Source organism: Ictidomys tridecemlineatus, chromosome 8, assembly GCF_052094955.1.
Source record: "Ictidomys tridecemlineatus isolate mIctTri1 chromosome 8, mIctTri1.hap1, whole genome shotgun sequence".
NCBI classification, from domain to species: Eukaryota; Metazoa; Chordata; class Mammalia; order Rodentia; family Sciuridae; genus Ictidomys; species Ictidomys tridecemlineatus.
This window is the reverse complement of record NC_135484.1, coordinates 123,669,478-123,678,619: the sequence shown is the minus strand read 5'-3', so window position 1 is coordinate 123,678,619 and position 9,142 is coordinate 123,669,478.

Genomic DNA, 9,142 nt, shown 5'->3' with positions numbered 1-9,142 from the left:
CAAGACTGTGGAACCAACCTACATGCCCTTCAATAGACGAATGGATAAAAAAAAATGTGGCATTTATACACAATGGAGTATTACTCTGCATTAAAAAATGACAAAATCATAGAACTTGGAGGGAAATGGATGGCATTAGAGCAGATTATGCTAAGTGAAGCTAGCCAATCCCTAAAAAACAAATGCCAAATGTCTTCTTTGATATAAGGAGAGTAACTAAGAACAGAGTAGGAACGAAGAGCATGAGAAGAAGATTAACATTAAACAGGGATGAGAGGTGGGAGGGAAAAGGAGAGAGAAGGGAAATTGCATGGAAATGGAAGGAGACCCTCAGGGTTATACAAAATTACATACAAGAGGAAGTGAGGGGTAAGGGAAAAATAATACAAGGGGGAGAAATGAATTACAGTAGAGGGGGTAGAGAGAGAAGAGGGGAGGGGAGGGGAGGGGGGATAGTAGAGGATAGGAAAGGCAGCAGAATACAACAGACACTAGTATGGCAATATGTAAATCAATGGAAATGTAACTGATGTGATTCTGCAATCTGTATACGGGGTAAAAATGAGAGTTCATAACCCACTGGAATCAAAGTGTGAAATATGATATATCAAGAACTATGTAATGTTTTGAACAACCAACAATAAAGGAAGAAAAAAAAAGCGGCCAGATCAAGGGAGTGACCCACAGTGCCTAAACTGATCAGGAAAGGAAAACTCTAGTCACATGATGTGATGGCCTCCCACAGCTAACACCATGATGGAGGAAGAAAACCCAGATTTTTTTCAGAATATGAATATTTATTATTTATCATATTTATAGGATTTAACTTGTATAAAATGTTTCACAATCATGCTTTTCTTCGAAACTTCCCCCAGATTGACTCATACTTCCTGTTATTGTCTAAGAGTACCAAAGTTTACACCAGGTTAAAGCCCGGATCCAGGAACACAGAGGGGCTCAGCTCATATGGTTACAAGTGGGACCCTATCTATGCTACCGGATCTAGATCTGTGAACCTCATCAAGAAGAGACCAAAAGGAAGCAGGTTGATCATACCTTTGGTTTCTGTCCTGAGCCAGGTTTCCTGGGAAATATGCTGCTGGTTTTTCTGTGTGTTGCAAAATCCCATGTTCTCTGGAAACCTAGTAAGAAGGATAAGGCTTGAGGTGGGATTTGGGGGTCAGAACAAAAAGAAAGTATAAGGACTAGCATGTGGTTCCTACTCACCTTACCCCATTACAATCAGTGGTCCTGCCTCTCTCTCTAGCATTTCAGTCACTGTCCCTTCCTGTCGGGAGTTGCCACATGGGAACCAAGCACCCCTTAGTTTTGAGCTATGAGAGTGTCGAGATGTGGCAAGCCAGCCATGGGCTGTGTGTGTGTGAAATATGAGCATTGAGTGCACAGGATGGACTGAACCGACATTGCCCCTCTGTTTGGGCAGGTGATGTAACTGTCTTTTTGCTAGCTCTGCCTATGATCCCCATACAGCACATGAGATGGACATGGCCTTCCCAGATGTCAGTCAACCTGCTGACAGCAAGACATCACAAAGCTAGACTCAACCCCTGAAACTTGACCCCTTGCCTTATTTGAATGGCTTCTCCCCAATAAAAGGGTTTAATGGTGCTCCTCGCTCTCTTTCTTGCCTGCCTTGCCCCCCTTGTGGGAGCTGTGACTGAGGAGTGGTCACTGAATCCAAAGAAAAGGTACTTTCTGTGTCTGTGTCTTTATTTAGTCCCCAAATTCACTTGGGGTGATCCTGACCAGTTTAGTCATGTGACACACCACCTTCCTTTGCAATGATGACCAACCTGTGATAAACACTTTGCACAGACAGAATATCTTCATCTGAACAACATGATGAGACAAGTGTTATCATCATACTCATTTTAAAGATAAATAGAGATTTAGAGATTTGATCAAGGTCATACGATTTGTCAATAATAAAGCCAAGATTTGAATCCAGCTTGCCTGAGCCCAGAGGCCACTGAATTCTCCATATCTTATTACAAATGCCTTATGCCAAGGGTGATGGGGACTACAGTTAGATGCTGCTTAGTCAGTGTATGTGAAATTTCTTTTTCTGCTTTTGTTAAAATTAAAGGCAATACTCCCAAAAGCCCTTATTTATATAATTACCTATTTTTATAATTGACCCTGAGGTTTCCTTTCCTGGAATTCATCTTAGTAATACAATCATTCAAAAGCCAATGACAGATTTGTCATTTTTTTTATTTATTGTTTTTAGATATACATGACAGTAGGGTGTATTTTAACATATTATACATACATGGGGTATAACCCATTACAGTTTGATCCCATTTTTGTGGCTGAACACGATGTGGAATTACACTGATCGTGTATTCATCTATGAGCATAGAAAAGTTATGTCTGATTGATTCTGTCTTTCTTATTCCCATCTCCCCCACCCTTCTCTTCTTTCTCCTTTGTCTTAATCCAATGAACTTCTATACTTCTCCTTCATACCCTCCCTTGTTACTGGTTAGCATCCACATATCAGAGAGAACATTCAACCTGTGGTTTTGTGGGACTGGCTTCTTTCACTTAGCATAATATTTGTAAGTTCCATTCATTTACTGGCAAATGCCATAATTTCATTCTTCTTTATAGCTAAGTAATATTCCATTATGTATATATACCACATTTTCTTTATCCATTCATCTGTTGAAGGTCACCTAGGTTGGTTCCATAGCTTGGCTATTCTGAATTGAAAACTTGGAAAGGAACCATCATGAGGTTATCCCACACCTCAGCTTATATTGAAAGGACTTAAAATCAGCATACTATAGTGATGCAGCCACATCAATGTTTATAGCAGCTCAATTTGCAATAGCCAAGCTATGAAACCAGATTTATTCTCACCTTAAACACAACAATTCAGAAAAAAAATATATGTAAAGGTATTCAGATTGCACAACAAGCACCCCAGAGACTGCCATCTCTGAGACTAAGGGAATGAAGGAGGTGAGGCCTGACATTGTCATCTTCCTTCCTGAAGAATTTCTAGGACACAGTGCAGGGAGAAGGAGCCCTCCCTACACAGCCCAGCTGTCTCAGTGAGTAGAGGTTGGAGAGTTGTGAATTTGGAGAGTGCAAGGGAGCCAGAATATGAAAAATGAAGGCCCCTAGAGAAAGTCACTAAAAATAAAAGTAATGGAGGTCTGAAGGAGGCTCCCCTCAGTATTCAGCTCAGTAAAGGCACATTAGAAAATTATCCAAGGAGAGGGAAAGAATGACCAAAAATGACGAGAGGGCACAATGGTACCTAGGAATACACAGGGCCAATGACAGTGTCTGCTTCCACTAGCAATATTGGAAAGGCTCATAATTTCCTGGGCATTGGACAGAATACTCAGAGGAGTCTCATGTCTGTAGTGGTGAATAATTATCCTGGCATCAACACTTTCTGATTTACCTGAAAAATGCTAAAACACAGAACAAAAGATGAAACAGGTTCTAAATGACTCAATTTGCTGAAAAATGTTTATGGGATGCAGAAATATCTAGCACCTAGCTTGACTAAGTCAGAATGTCTGGCATCAAATAAAAAGTCACAAAGAATACAATAAAAATAAGAAAATGCAATTCAGAAGATAGAGAAAAGCATCAATCAGAACTAACCTAGAGCTGACACTAAGGTTGAAATTAGAAGCTGATGATTTTAAAATGTTTATTGTTAGTATATGACATATGTTCAATAAGGTAGGTAAGAGACATGAAAGATATATAAAAAATCAAAGTGAAACTTCTGAGGAATAAAATGTCTGAGATATAAAATATACTAAATATGAGATGAGATTAATGATAGAAAATATCAGAGTCTTTGAAGGCATATAAACAAAAACTTTCCTTAATTAAATAAAGGTATGATTTTACAACATAAATGAGGTGTCTTACATATTTGGATTTGATGTTTAATAATAATCACAGAAAAAATAAGAGAAAGCAGAGGTATAGAGATAGCATTACTGTATTTTTGTTTTGTTTTGTTTTGGTTTTGGTTTTTTTTTTTTTTTGTACCAGGGATTGAACTCAAGGGCACTCAACCACTGAGCCACATCCCCAGCCTTATATTTTTATATAGGTAGTTTCCAAAGTGGTTTCAAGTAAGACCAGATGGATATGGTAAATCCTTTATACAACCATAAAGAAAACTCCAGGGAAAAACTATTGAGGGAATTAACACCTATAAAATATCTATTTGATACATGGAATGTAAATACAGGAAGAATTGAGGAACAAAAAGGTGAGACACATATAAAATGAGTAAAATGGTCAATTCAACTGAATAAATATTAACAAATTTTTCCTTCCTTCTTTTCTTGTTTGTGTGGTTAGAAAACTTAAGATCTTCACATATTTCAAGTAAACAATGGAGTATTATTAACTATAGTCAACATGCTCTATGTTCATAGATTACATCTCCAGTACTTCTTCATCTCCAATATCTTAGAGGTAGTTCTCTTTGATTCATACCTTGCCCCACACCAGATTTCACATATGGTAGGATATGCAGTCTTTCTGGACCTGACTTGTTTCATTTAGTATAATGTCTCCTAATTCATCCATGTTATTACCAATGAGAAGTTTTCTTTCTTAAAAAGACTGAACAAATATTTTGTTACAATTTATCCCCACAGCAACGAATACCTGCAACAGACACTAGCACTTGAAATGGGGTGCTGCCATAACAAAACTTTAAAAGGATGGAGTAGCTTTGGAACTGGGCAATCAGTAAACTTGGAAGGACTTTGAAGGAACTGTTTAGGAGAACTTGAGTAGAAGAAAAACTGATTTTTTTCAAGGGACAGAGACAGTATGAAATGAAAAGAAACTTATAGAGCCCTCAAGTTCTATTAGCAAGAAGCAGTGAAGAAATTATGCAACTGAAAGCACAGTTACATTCCATTTAAAAACAAAAACAGTGAATCACCAATAGCACAAGATAGATCTCAGTGTAAAATCAAGGACCAGGAACTATTTATTCTCAGGAATAAACAAGATAGAGTCCTCATAAAGAAACCAACATTTGCCTGGTTCTGTTTGAACAATGCTGCAGACCTGGGGCTCTTTTGTGCCTCTCACTTGGCCTCAATTAGAATGTCCAGAATGATCTTTTATGACACCCATTATATATTGTGTTTGTCAGGGTGCATAGGGTGAACTTTCATGAAACAGGTGAAGAGCTGAATTCACATCAATTCATTCAAATAGCTGCATCTGTACCTGACCCTCATTCAGATAATGAGAGTCTGGGCTTTATACTGAATATATGATGGAATGAGATTTGGGGAAGCTTTTGGTAGAAGACAGCTTACTGCCCATGTGGAAGGAATATAAAATATTTGTGGTCAGAAGGATGACTATTATGGTTTTCAAAAACTGACCACAAATTTATTGATACCCAATGGCAGGAGATAATTCCCCTCCTATGAATGAGGCTGGACTTACTAAACTCAACTTTAGTAAAGAGAATAAGCCAGAAGTGACAGTATACAGCCACACAGAGAAAGAACTGGGGTTTCCTGCTTGCCCTGCTCACCTTAGATCAATCATTCTTGGATAAGTACCTGCCCTCCTAGTAGCTAATCATCTCAGGAGATACCTATATGGCCAGGAGGTATGAGCTGAGAAGGAGGTCCTTCTGTGCCAATCAAACCTTCCAGTTCTGGCCAATTGCAATTTCGTGAGATAACAGAGGTAGAAACACCCACCTAAGCCAATTCTTGAACATTATAATCATAAAAGCAGTGAGTAAATCCTTAAAAGTTTAAGTTGCTATGTTTGGGAGTGATTTTTACAAACCAAAATCTGTAACAAATGCACAGAAACAATGCATAATTCTTATTAGAAACAATGTAGTCCAGAAAAATTGGGAGGTCATACCTCAATAATAGGAAAAGGCTGCTAAATAAGAGCTACCTAACCACAAATACTGTCATTCAAAGTAAAAATGATTTCTTAAATTATTCAATTTTTTTAAAGTCCATTTTAATTATCAGCATTTTTGCTTTGCATTATATTCATACAAGTTTTACTTAGAATTACAGTGTTTATCTTAACATTTCAGTCTACTGGTTAACAATGTATTAATTCACATAAATATAGAAATCTTGCAACTCTTGAAACTTCCCTCTGTACTCACCTTTAATGTTATAGATTTATATTTAATATACTTAAGCAGGTTTCAATGTCCACAAAAAAATGCTATGATTTTAGTTTATTACAGTCGTACATGTTTCTTAAGTAAGTGGAAAAGGGTAAAAAAATGAGATAGTCCTTTGCATTTAGCCAGATATATGCCACATCTGCTGCATTTTGCCTTTTCTGAATATTTGAGTTTGATTAGGCATCATTTGCCTTCAAATCAAAGAATTCATTTACAAATTTCATTTAGTAATTTAGTAACTGACTCTTTTACTTTTCTCTAATCTGAAAATATGTTTATTTTCTATTCATTTTTTAAAAATTTTTTTAGTAATAGATGGACACAATACCTTTTTTATTTATTTATTTTTATGTGATGTTGAGGATCCAATCCAGTGGCTCAACTGTGTGAGGCAAGTGCTCAGCCACAACACCAGCCCTCTATTCATTTTTGAAGGACATTTTTTTATTGACATATGCTTAGGGATTGCTGTGGTTTGGATGTGAGGTGTCCCCCAAAAGCTCATGTATGAGACAATGCAAGAAGTTTTACAGGAGAAATAATTGAGTTATGAGAGCCTTAACCTAATCAGTGAATTAGTCCCCTGATGGGATTAACTGAGTGGGGGCTGGAGGTGGATAGGGTGTGGCCAGAGGAGGTGGGTCACTGGGGACATGACTCTGGGATATATATTTGTATCTAGTGAGTAGAGTCTCTCTCTCTCTTCTTTCTGATCATCATGTGAGCTGCTTCCCTCCACAGCACTCTTCTGCTCATCCAGAGCCCAGAGGAATGCAGCCAGTTGTCTATGGACTGAGACTTCTGAAACCATGAACCCTCAAATAAATTTTTCCTCCCCTAAATGTGTTCTGAGTGAGTTGTAGTCACAGCAGTGAAAATGCTGACTAAAACAGGGATTGACCTTTTGTTTGTTGAGAGCCTTTAAAATTTTGTCCCACTTTCTGTTTGCTTTTCCCACTTTGCTTCTTCCAAAACTAGACAAAGACATCACAAGAAAGAGTACAACAGCCAAAATCCATCATGAACCTAGATTCAAAAAATCTACACAGGGCTGGGGATGTGGCTTAAGCACTCACCTGGCATGCGTGCGGCCCGGGTTCAATCCTCAGCACCACTTCCAAAGAAAGATGTAGTGTCCGCCAAAAACTGAAAAATAAATATTAAAAAAAATCTACACAGAATGCCAGGAAATCACATGCAAAAACACAGAAAGCAATGTACATCTCTTCAGGCTGATTTGGAAAATTAATGAATGGAGATCAAAAGCCACATGTTCATTACAAGGGATCCAGAAGAAGCATTCATCTGAATTTAACTTCATTCCATGATAAAATCTGTAGCATATTAGGAATTGAAAGGAACTTTCAACATGATTAAGGACCATGCCTTAATTAAAGGCTTACTGCAAGCATCAGCCCAAGAGATAAAATCCTCACCATTTTTTTCCTGGGATCAGCAACCAAGCAAAATACCTGCTCTCTGGGATAGAGAGAGAAGATGGGAGGGGAGGGGACGGGGGATAGTAAAGGATAGGAAAGGTAGCAGAATACAACAGTCACTAATATGGCATTATGTAAAAACGTGGATGTGTAACCGATGTGATTCTGCAATCTGTATACGGGGTAAAAATGGGAGTTCATAACCCACTTGAATCTAAAGTATGGAATAGGATATGTCAAGAGCTATGTAATGTTTTAAACAACCAATAAAAAATAAAATAAAATATAATCTCTCAAAAAAAAAAAGAACTACCATTTGGTTTAGCAATCCTATTTGTGGGTATATATCCAGAGAAAATAAAATCAGTATGTGAAAGAGAAAAAAAAAAGACACCTGCTCTCACCATTTTTATTTAACTTTATTCTGGATACCCTAGTCAATTGAAGAGTCAAATAAAATCTTACAAATTAAAAAGGAAAAAAAAACTTTATCCTTATTTGCAGGAAGCATGAGAATTTATGTGGAAAATGCTAAGAAACTTCCTAATTAGTAGAATTAATAATTCCATTTAGCAAGGCCACAGTAAAAAGCTTACTTTGCCAAAACCAATTTTATTCCAGTATTCTAGTAATAAGCAATTAGAACATGATAATTTTTTTCTTTTCTTCTTCTTATTTTATTGGTTCTTTTTAGTTATACATGAATTATATTTTGACATAATTATAAATTCATGGAATATATCTTGTTCTAATTCCATCTCTAGTATCTCTCCCTCCTCATCTGTCCCCCAACACCTGCTCCCTTCTCTCTACAAATCTTTCTGCCATTTACCCAGAGTTATTATTTTAAATGAATTTCTAGTGTGTGTACATGATGGTGAGATTCACTGTGGTCTACTCATATATATTCATAGGAAAAATATGTCAGATTCATTCTACTGTCTTTCCTTTTCCCATCCTCCCTCCTTTCTCTTTATTTCCCTTTGTCTACTTCACTGAACAACTATTCTTGTATTTTCCTACCCCCACCTTTATTGTGGGTTAACTTCCAAATATCAGGGGAAACAGCTGATCTTGGTTTTGGGGGGATTGGCTTATTTCACTTAGCATGACAGTCTCCAGTTTCATCCATTTATCTGCAAGTTCCATAATTTCATTCTTCTTTATGGCCAAGTAATACTCCATAGTCTATATATATATATACCATATTTTCTTTATCCATTCATCTTTAAAGGGCATGTAGCTTAACGCCATGTTTAGCTATTATTGTCCAATATGCAGTCCCACTACCCATGTATGAGTGTACACTTTTCCCTACAACCTCACCAATGCTTATTGTTACTTGTATTCTTCATATTTGTCATTCTGACTGGAGTGAGATGAAATCTCAGGGTAGTTTTAATTTTAATTTCTCTAATTGCTAGAGATGTTGAACATTTTTTCATATATTTGTTGACTCATCTTATTTCTTATTCTGTGAAGTGCCAGTTCAGTACCTTTGCCCATTTAT